General features: G+C 34.2%; 1 long non-coding RNA gene across 6 annotated transcripts; it reads right to left on the reverse strand.

Moving 5' to 3' along the window:
- Nucleotides 1–4,405: 4,405 nt before the first annotated feature.
- LOC140864729 (uncharacterized) lies at nucleotides 4,406–8,978 on the reverse strand. 6 transcript variants are annotated; one of them, XR_012144331.1, is made up of 8 exons: nucleotides 8,874–8,978; nucleotides 8,650–8,780; nucleotides 8,538–8,561; nucleotides 7,819–8,297; nucleotides 7,243–7,287; nucleotides 6,384–6,448; nucleotides 4,988–5,047; nucleotides 4,406–4,728 (listed from the first exon to the last, which is right to left on the reverse strand). It is a non-coding gene; the product is annotated as an uncharacterized lncRNA (long non-coding RNA). The 6 variants fall into 6 exon arrangements; XR_012144326.1 differs by having other exon boundaries at nucleotides 8,650–8,972; XR_012144330.1 differs by lacking the exon at nucleotides 6,384–6,448 and having other exon boundaries at nucleotides 8,650–8,972.
- Between the last annotated feature and the right edge of the window lie 2,267 nt (nucleotides 8,979–11,245).

The raw sequence follows: 11,245 nt of genomic DNA on the forward strand, positions 1-11,245 counted from the left end.
TTACTCTTCGAAGGTGTACTGTGGGAAATTTGAAGGTGGTGCTTTGCTTGCGATTCATTTGAAAGAAAAGATGAAGGTTCGTTATTGATTCTCTGAGGCTTCTCAAAAAAATATATATTTTTTAGGAATTGTGATCTTATTTTGAGGCTATAACCTATTTTACTCGAGGATGAGTAAAATGTTAGTATGGGGGGTTGATATAACTCGAAAATTGCATAAAAAGGGGGGTCAAATTGGTCGTTATTAAGCATGAGATTTTTGAATATTCCGTGTTTTTGTCTAAAATTAAGTTTTTGAGCTTTATGGTATCTACTCATGTATTTAAGATTTTTTGGCAGGAAAAGACTAAAACCGGAGCTCGGGAATGACCAATTTGATGTTTTGTGCAGAATAATTTCTGCCTAGGCTGGTATAAATTACCGCCTAGGCGGGAATCGCTGAAAAAAGAATGCGGAGGCAAAAGTTTTTCCGCTTAGGCGAGTAGTTTTTACCGCCTAGGCGAGATTTTAATGGTAAAAGAAGACTTGGGCAGAACTTTTTTCTGCCTAGGCGGTAAGATTTTACCGCCTAGGCGCGATACGCTGTTCAGAAAATGAATATTTTCTCGGATTTTGAAAAAAGAAGGACAGCGTGAGGACTCTTGGCATATAAAAGGGTCGAGATTAGGGTTGGAAAGAATAACTTTGGACGGCTACAACTGAAGAGAAGGAGAGACGCAAGAAGCAACTTGAAGAATTGGCCGAAAGTGTTTATTCTTGTTCCAAAACTTTTTTCTAGATTAATTTTTAGTATTATTTCTGAACTTAGATGTTTTTCATGGATTTGATGTGTAGCTAAACTCTTTTTTTTTAGATTTAGGGGATCCGACCCCAAACTTTGACTCTTGAATATTGATTTTTAACTTTTGACGAGTTTTTAATTATGTTATTGGTTTGATTGGAATTGTTGAAGCCTAGCTAACTTCTACAATATTTTATATCGTGATTTTTTTCGAAAGAAAAATTCATGATAGAAAAAGATAACATAGTTCATGGATTTACAATTTGCATAGACATATGAAATTGAATACATGTTGATAGTGATAGTCCAATAGGTCAAAAGCTAAGGGATTCCAAGAATCGTTCATGCAATTTTATACGTGATAAATAATTGAAGACATTTAATTATTTCATGGTATTAAATTAGTTTATCATAACTTGAAAGAGTATGTTAATAAATTAAGGAATCTCGTCAAAAATATGAGTTGATTGTTTGAATTGATTTTCAGAGTCAAATAGGGGAAGATTAACCGAAATCTCAAAAATTTTCATCAATACTTGAATTCAATTTTTAGAAAAAAGTAGTTTAGATCTTTTATTTTTCTTGTCTTTATTTAATTATTTGATAATAGTAGTTGAATAGAAAAATTCTATATTTTTGTTTAAACTCTCTAGAGAAGAATAATTAAGTGAAAGTTGTTTAATACAGTCTCTGAGGACGATACTTTTACTTATCTACTATATTAAAATTTGACTCGTGCACTTGCGACAATCTGAAGCTTAGCGGTTTATTTATTTATTTATTTAGTTGATTTCACTGTGCAAGAAAAGCTCGATCAACTTGCGAGCAAGAAAATATGCAACCGTGGACAAGAAATAGTGGTAGTTACTTCTTAACATTCCTACTTTGTTTCCACAAAGAACATGAAGGAGATAAGTTCGATGATGGTGAATGCCATGAACATATGAAGGAGGCAAACAAAGATATGTTGACCACGATGAGATGCTTGATGAAAGATATGAATAAACTCAGGTTAAGTGGAGTTCCTATGGCAAACACACATGACCCACTGTGAACATGTCTTCCATAAGAAAGGAGATTCGGATGGTATCTTGAAATCCATTGAAACCCAAGGATCCATTGGGAACTCCCAAGCTGATGATAAACACCGCTTGGTGAAGCCCAATTTCAGAAACGATGTTGAGAGATACACTTCACCATCCAAGAGAGAGGAAGAAGTGTAGAAAAGAACTCCTCGAAATCTGAAGTATAACAGTAATATTCTATATTTTCAACATTTTTTGTCATTAACCAAAAGTGTTCTGCAAGACTACGTGGAACCATCAATCGAGAAAATAATCATATGAATGCTCGGGGGCCACCAAATCTCCCTCAGCCTTTGGTTATCACACAATTCATGTATAGGTACAAAAGTAAGTGCAAGATGTATCAGGGAACCATGGATCAATGGTCAAGGGACCAGTTAAGTCCTGGAGGAACCAAAATCCGAAGGCGAAAGAACCTCTCACGTATTAAAGTAACCATGGCCCATGGGCCAAGGAACAATTTATATCATTTTGGAAATGTAGAATCAAATAACTGGTCATATATACGAGAAGGAACCATGGCCCGAGGTATACAGAAAAATACATACCAGCAAAAGAACAACAATTAACGATCAAGGAACATGTTTTGTCTAGCATATTGGCCGGTTGGGCGAAAATCTTGCGGGAAACTCAGCTCAATGCATGGTATTATATCCAGGCACATTGGTCTGTTGGGCCAAAAGCCTGCGGGGGCATTTTTTTGACCCATAAATTAATTTGTGTCATTAATTAAAGCCCAATAAAGCTATAAGAACTGCAAAGAATTGGTCAACAACTTCCAAGACCCACAATGCAAGTAGTGGAATGGTGAAGTTGGACACTCGGAGAATCGGATCGACTCTCGAGAAACCAAGCAGAGAAAGAGGAGAAGACCAAGTCAAAACAGTTACAAGTTGTGGAATGGTGGAGTTAGGCATTAGGGGAACCTTCGGCACTCGAGGAACCAAGCTGAGAAAGAGTGAGAGAAAAACCATGTCAAACTAGTTGAGAGTTAGTGGGGTTGTTAGTGGGGTGGTTAATGCTGCAAGAAGTGGGCTAATGGAGTTGAGCACTTGAGGAACTGACTCGGGAACCAGCATATAAAAATGGCATCCATTCATAAATCAAGACATCAACAATCAATAAATCCAAATCAAGCTCCTAAAGCTCTCAATTTTTACAGCAAACTTTTGACATAATTTTTCAATATTTCATTTTTATTTTTTCATGTTTTTAGAATTTCAATATATATTTCCAGCATGTATTTTCTTAGTTCCTCCGCATTTCTAGTAGTATATTTCTATGTTTTGTTTATTGCAAACATTAGTCATTTTCAAGTTTTTGTATCAAAGTTAAGGTTTTCGATTGCTATTAAGAATTTTCCTTCGTTATTTCTTATATTCTTTAGCGTTAAACCGGAGAAACCAAAACCGACGGTGGAACCGAGACTTGTAATCGTTTTTGGTAGAATTTAGATTTTTCTTTTTTCCTTTTATTTTCTTTCACTTTTGGCATGATTCGTGCCTAGCACACCCGCACGCAAAAAATCCAATCCAAATAGTATCAGATCTCAAAAGATCATCAAGGGCTGAGAGACAACTCCCAACTGCCTACTGTTCAAAAGGAGTTGATCCACTGTCTGAATTTAAGGATTCATTCAACCAATTTTACTTCACTTATATTTCGATATTAGGACATGTTGTATTAATTTGACTTTGTATACTAGGAGTTTCAATTTAGGCAAGGGTAAGACATACGATTGGATTGAGTGTATTACAAGACGAAGAAATAACCAAAGTCTTCTAGTGAATCCTTCCTTTGTGAAAGAATGAGTGACGTAGAAGCAGTTAAGTCTCCGAACATCCATAAACATATCTGTGTAATTTACATTCCAGTCGAGCCACTCTATATATTTGTTCAATCTGAGAGTTGGAATGTTTTCGCACATACATTTGTTGGCCAATTAACATCGACACACAAGAAAGATTATAGTCCAGATTCTATTAACAACTGAGCTAACATTTGAAGAAACATACCACAATAAAAACGGAGAAAGACAATGAATAAAATCAGTTTTCATAGAGGGTTAAAACCGTTGTAAATGATGGTGTTCTAAAAAGCAAGCCCAACGATAATAGTTTATATCCGTTGTCTTTGGAGGCATACGACAATGGTTTTTCAACATTTTAAGTTTGTTGTCTTTGGAGGCATACGACAAGGGTTTTTCAACAGTTTAAGTTCGTTGTCTTTGGAGACATACGACAATGGTTTTGCAACAGTTTAAATCCATTGTCTTCGGAGGCCTACGACAACGGTTTTGCAACAGTTTAAATCAGTTGTCTTTGATATCATACAACAATGATTTTGCAACAGGTTAAATCCAATTTGTTTATTAGATCAAAAAAAATTTATATTGCTCAACCACATGTTAAAACCGTTGTATTTAGTTAATTTTCACAAAAATTATAAATCGTTGTCATTAATTTTTTTAGTATATTTCAAAACCGTTTTCTGTAATTTCTCTTCCCAAAAGTTAAACAACGTTGTATTTGTACGAAATATAATATCAAATAATCAATCTGAAATAAAATAAAATATTTACTACATTCAATCCATGGAAACGTTATCCTCAGGTTCCAAAAAATAACTACACGCATCTAAATTGGAGGATAATATAGCTATGTAATCGAAACCCAAAATATGCTAGCTAAGATATACAAAAGTAGTTGTGCTCATTTGATCAAACTTAGTAGTATCAAACCATAAATCACATATTCTCGATTACGATGTTCACAACATGGATTCTACACAGTTACTAGGGCGATCTTGAAACACAGCTCAATCCTTCTTGCATCAAAACCCTTATGCATTACTCTCGAGTTACCTACAAGAAAACACATTCCCAATCAAAATTTCAGATTCATCAGTCCATCTCACACTACTATGCATCAAAACCAAGCAAACATGTTGTTTTAATAAAAGCTATAATCAATAATAGAAACATGTCAGTTATCCAATTTCAAAATGAATAAGTCAATGGGATCAATCAAACTCCAAATGGATGGTTTTCAAAATTTCTGGAGAATGTGTTGACAAATGGAGTTGAAGTCACCATAAGTACTGATCTAAGATGACTTAATTACCTTAATTTCAAGGCCTATTTGGGGTCGATTATGTCGCGCACTAGTAAGAATTGGAGTATTCTGGAAACAAATACAAGATTATTGAGTTATTGCTCTGACCTCAATCCTAGAAGCATGTAAATATTTTTGTTTTTTTCCTACAAAATGGTAGTGGTCAAGAACTCTACGTTTGGCTAAGTAAGTTCACTATTTTGTAGAATGATTATAGGAGACAATGCAATCTTGGTAGGATGAAAGTAGTAGTGAGAGCTAGTGACTATCAGATTACAGAATGTAAGGATTGGAAACATCACCCTTTGTTTTGCAGGGATGGAAGTTGAAATTAGTGATCCATTATTGCTAAGCAACATTTGTTAAAGAAGGTATGAAGGATAAAAATAAAATATCTATTTTCAAAAAAGATCATAGGATCGTATATTAATTTATTTAACTTTAAATGGATGATAGGATCATATATTCCTGATAAATTTTATGAAAAGAAAGACTCAGAAATGATAAAATACATGGACTTAACCATAAACCCCAGCAACAATAAACGAAGAGCTCTTGCTTCATGCTAGAAAGAAAATGAAATGAATTTTATAAGTAAGAAATTTGATGGTCATATTTCAAAAATCAAAAATAAGAAAAGTAACTATATGAAGAACATGATTGTTTTATCAGCAGTATCCCACAGTCCAAGATTCACAGTTTTCCATCCATAGAGACATTGGCACTGAAGTTATCAAACACAGTTGGAACATAATCCTGAATCAATCAAGAACATACAAAATTATGGCGAAGAAAACACACACAAAATAAAAAAGTAAATAAAGCCCAAAAAAAGAAGCTCAAAGAGATAACAAGCAACACACACTTACAGTGGGAAACGTCGAACCAAAATTTCCCAAGAACTGTGTTTGACTTTTGAGACCTTGACACATGTTTTTGAAAGCTAGAAGCAGTGACAATTTCATAATGATATATGGCAAGTTTGATAAAACGAGATCACTAGAAAAACATGAAAGAACAACTTTCGAAGGAATATAAGCTTTGTCCAAATAAAAACACAAAAGTTTAAGTTGTAAGAGCAAAGATGGCAAAAACTCACTTGAGATTTTTGTGGTCTAGACTGCCAACAGGTGATTAAGTATACAAAGACAAACATAGAAAGTAATTTGGTATATATATAATGAAGGTGTGATCGATTGGTTTGGTTTAATAAAGAGTAAAATAATTAAAATATGCATCTGCACGCTTCGAGAATACAAATGGAAAAAAATTCTCAAAGTTGAAATTATTAAAACCTAAATCTCATTGACATTTCATCTGTAATCTTCCAGAATACAACTTAAAAACATCTAAAAAGTTTCAAGTATTAAAACTTAAATCCCATTATTATGACTAAGATACTTACAGATTTCTCGTCAACTAAAATTGAAGGTAATTTCTTCTCTGTTGCAATAACAACACGATTCGCAGCTACAACCACCAAAACATAAGGATAATGAGATTTTCTATTAGCAAACATTTTCCTTTCCATTGCGAAAGCCATGGATTACTTTAAAAACGATGGAAATAGAAATAAATATTCTCCACGAGAACCATAATAATGTTTTTTATGTTGACTTCAGGGTAGAGATCCTGATTAGTTTCCTCATCATTTAATTCAAACACGAAACACAAACCTTTAAATAATTAGGCATAGCTTGTAAACATGATAAACTTAAATTTTTTAGCTGAATTTACCCTATCTAAATGGAAAATCTTAAAGTTATAACATGAGAAACCCAAAGTCATGGTGTACCGATGTTTTAGCATTTTCTCATGTTCCTAACAATGTAAAATACTTTCTCAAGTAATGAATGTCATACCCATTCAACATTTCACTTAAACCCCTTTAACGCTAATGAAAATCATAGTCTGTTGCACTTGATTATATAAATATTATGATGAAAATCAAGAAACAAATCGAAGCCATCCTTTTTATGATCTTTGTTTCTTTCCAAATTTGTTCATTATAAAGAGAAACAAAACAAAACAAAACCACATTTTCACCATTCATCAAGTATCAAGGAAGAAGTTAAATAGCACCTCAAAAAAAAGGAAGTTCTAATCTGCATCACAAGAAAAATTCAGAAATAAAAGCATACTTTTTCCAAAAAAATCTAAATTCTACATGATCAAAATCACAATTAATGATTCTGGCATGCATTCACAAGTTATTCTATTTATCAAACAAAAATATCAAAGCAAAGATGAGTAACAATGAATACCTTTAATGTCAAATAAACCCTAAAAATGTGTGAAGTCAAGTCAGTCTGCACCAAACACAGAATCTCGTCACTTAAATTATGAGAAAGGACCCAAAGAAAACCAAATATTAGAAAATAAAAAATATCGACATTAGAACCAAATCCTACAAGAAATTCTAAAGTTCTTAAAACCGGTTCATAAAAACTATCAACGCATATGAAACTCCCGGAAACTTTCTTTCTAGCGAGCCCACAGATATTTTCTTTAGGTGGTAAAAAAGAAATATGAAATATACCAGAAAAGGAAAATAAATTTGAAGGTTATAAATGTTGTGTTTAATGTTTGATATGTACAGTTCAACTCTGGAGCATTTCATTTGGAATCACTGAAAAATCCATACACAGAGCAACATTTACAGCCTCCACTAATCTCATCAGATAGAATTATCAAAAATCATATCTTTGAGAAACAATAAACTCCAACAGCCAAAACGAAATCCCACCACCAACACCGCATTCTGCTGGAAATTGCAGCATCTTCATCACCACACAGTATTAAAAAAAAAATCCATCTCTCATTACAAATATCAAGAGTACCTGAGGTTTTCAAGGTACAATGGAAACACAATCCTTACACCCCTGAAGCCTTTCATCACCTAACAAAGGCCTGTTATGAACCACAACTTCTACACAACATCCTCCAAAGAAGAACTAGCTTCCATCTGTAACACCACAAAACAAACTACAATAAAGAGACTAAACGGTAATCCAATCTGGACCCACAAAAGCTCCAAAAGCCAAATGTGTTTTGACAAACAGTCAACAGAGGGTACAAATATGAACAATCATCAGTTCAAGTAAAATAAGCTAGCCCGGGTAGATTTCCATATTTGAACACTCGAGGTGACTCTTCCAAATTGAATGAATGTACTACAAAAAAAATAACAAGTAATTCCTCAAAAAGAACAAATTCACAGCTCACACAATCAAACTGAAAGAGGCTACAGTAATTATCCCACTCTCCTGTTCAAATCTTCTTCCCAAGAGGCGAGTTCCTTCTCCTTGCTCTTCGAGTTCTACAAAGTTATGCAACACAATTTAAACTTGAACTTTAGATAATATAGTAGAAATTCGGAAGTGCTTATCAACATTACACTTATGGTATCTAATGGTATGTCCACCATTGCATCATGTTTCTGGCCGAAACCCAAGGTACAGACAACTAATTTCTAAACACTAAAATTAAAAAAAACCCAACTAATTAACTCTGAATATTCGAAATTAATTCCAAATAAATTCTGAAAATGTATCAATACCTCCAATCGGTTCAAACATGACACCTACAACCAATAATACAACTTATATCAATTATTGGAAATCAAATGAATCAAAATTCCCAAAATTCGAAGCCCTAGTTTTCGAATTTACCTTCAACAATGAGAATTTTAGTTCTTAAGTTCTGAAATAAAGCTCCAATCTTCCAAAAATGATGGTTCCAGGTTGAATGGCGGTCAACGAAGGTGTAGCAGTGGCGAAAAATGGCCAACTCAAAAGATACGCTGGCAACAAGAGGTGGCGATGGTTAAGGTAAGTGTTGAAGAAATAAAACAATTGGGGAGAGAGAGTAAACGCAGGATAAGAGAATTGTTGACTTGTTTTCGGCGATCGATCGGCGAGCTAGAGCTGAGCTGGGTCGAAGGGGCGACGGGTAGGGGCTAGGGATTGGGTTTTCCTTTTCTTTCTTTTTTTCATTGTTCTGTTAAGACTCAAGCGTGTAGCTTGTAGGTATTTGTGTATATATATTTTTTTTTATTAAAAAATTAAACGACAATGGTTTAACAAAAGTGTTGTCTTACATTACATAAAACGATAGAAAAAGACAACGGTTAAAAAGAACCGTTGTTGTAGAGCTCCAAAAACACGCACATAGATAACGGTTAATAAAAACCTTTATCGTAAGCCATAAAAGAACCAACTCATAGACAACAGCTTTGTTGTATTTGAAAAATATAAGACAACGGTTTCTTAAAACCTGTTTTTTTTTTCATTAAAAAAGGGCCAACAACAAAACGGGTTTAGTAAAAACCGTTGTTAAAGGCTAAAAGACAACAGTTTTTTTGAAAAACCATTGTCTTTCAGGTGTTGTTGAAACCAAATTTTGTTGTAGTATGTTCAACTGATCAGCGAGATATATATTTTAGGAGCAATCCAACCGATCCAAAACAAAATACAATCGGCATCGGGGGTAGCGCTCCCTCACCATAAAAGTAACACGCATCGCCATCCTCCAGACGAAAATGGACAAGCCTCTAGTAACAATCTACTGTGGCTCGATAAGTAGTCAGAAGGTCAATCTCGATGATGCAGTCAAAGTCATTCATGGCTAAAACATCAAGTTCGCACACAACTGATGACCCTCAAACCCCAAAGTACATCCTACCACTAGAAGTTTATCTAAAACTTCCTGTTCCATTGAGGTAGTGTTGCGTATTTTTGTGCCCGCAAGTGCACGGTATCAAGTTTTAATATATAGTGAGTAAAGTATCGTTCCCACAAGGATTGAAAATTTATATTCACACTAAATACTGTAATTGAAATAATCTCAACTGTGTTTAGAAAATCAAATTTTGAAATTCAATAAACTAAAATAAAAGAAAATAAAATAAAGAATCCAGAATTTCAAGGATGATTTTGGGTACACGATATGAGATGGGTTCTAGATAGAAGATATCACTCGTTTTTTAGTCATGCAAATAATATCAATTGATTATATCATCTATTCCAATTTATAGGCCAAGAACCCTTAATTATTATTTACTACCTCTCCCGAGCGCCGAGTAAATGTTATTATTCTAATGCTAATTTTGATATCCCTATCAGAAATCAAACAACAAAATAATTTAATCAAGTTTTATGGTTCTCTTTCGATGACCTCAAAGGAACTTGTAAGCCTCCCAAACTCTACAAAAATCCTAGGATGTGTTTTCCTATGATCCTATTCAAAATCTCCTCTCCCGAGTGTCATATTTCAAATAAATTTAACATTCAATCTATGGCCAGTAAATTGAAAGGCAATCAAATCAAGAATACACAAATAAATTGTTAAGAACAAATAATAGTAGGCAAAATAATATTCAAAACATGAAAATCAAATCAAGATCCGTCAATATCTAGAAACAACCAATAAGTTTATAATGAAATAATTAAACACATAGACATATTCAAAAATCTCAGAATAAATCAAGGCAGATAATAAAAATCAGATATTAGAGTTGATTCTTCGTCCCCAGATGAATTTCCTCTGTCTTGTAATTCGATTATCCCTTTTCGTTCGCTCCCACGCCTCAAATCCGTGTCTCAAGCCTACTTGAATGTGTAGTTGTGTGTTCTGTTGTTTTCCGCTTGTTGTGTCTGTGTTGTGCGGCTCTCTTGTGTGATGCGTGTGATCTCCCCCTCTTCTAGGTCCGATTATTCTCTTTCATATGTCCTTGAAGCCCGTCGAATAAAGCCCGTGAAATCGAGACTTTTAAGATTTCAAAATTCTGTTGGTTTTTCATTCAGGCAGCGCCGAAGTGCCAGTTTCGGGTGCTGGGGTGCTGCTCGGCATCAAAAATTCTTGGAAAAAAGACGTTTGGCACTGGAGCGCTAGTTTTATGGAGCTAGGGCGCTGCATCTTGTGTCCAGCGCGCAGCATTTTTGAAAAAATCATATCAGGAGTTCTAGCCGTCGGATCAAGCTGAAATTATGACAGAAGCTTTAAAACATATTGAAATTCATTATGAACGGTGAGATTGTATTTAAATTTCCCAAACATTCCCAGTAATTTTCGAAAATTGCTGCTCCATAATTCATCATTCCCCTTCTTATCGCTATTTTTCTTCTAATCCTTGCATCTCACAAAAACAACAAAAAATATGCATAAAATCCACTCCATATATGTCAAAAACCAAGTAAACGCATATATAAATTAATTGCTGTTGTGAAAATTACTCGCAAGCGTACGAGTGTCAAGTTTTAATATAGT

This window comes from Henckelia pumila, chromosome 4, assembly GCF_033568475.1.
Source record: "Henckelia pumila isolate YLH828 chromosome 4, ASM3356847v2, whole genome shotgun sequence".
NCBI classification, from domain to species: Eukaryota; Viridiplantae; Streptophyta; class Magnoliopsida; order Lamiales; family Gesneriaceae; genus Henckelia; species Henckelia pumila.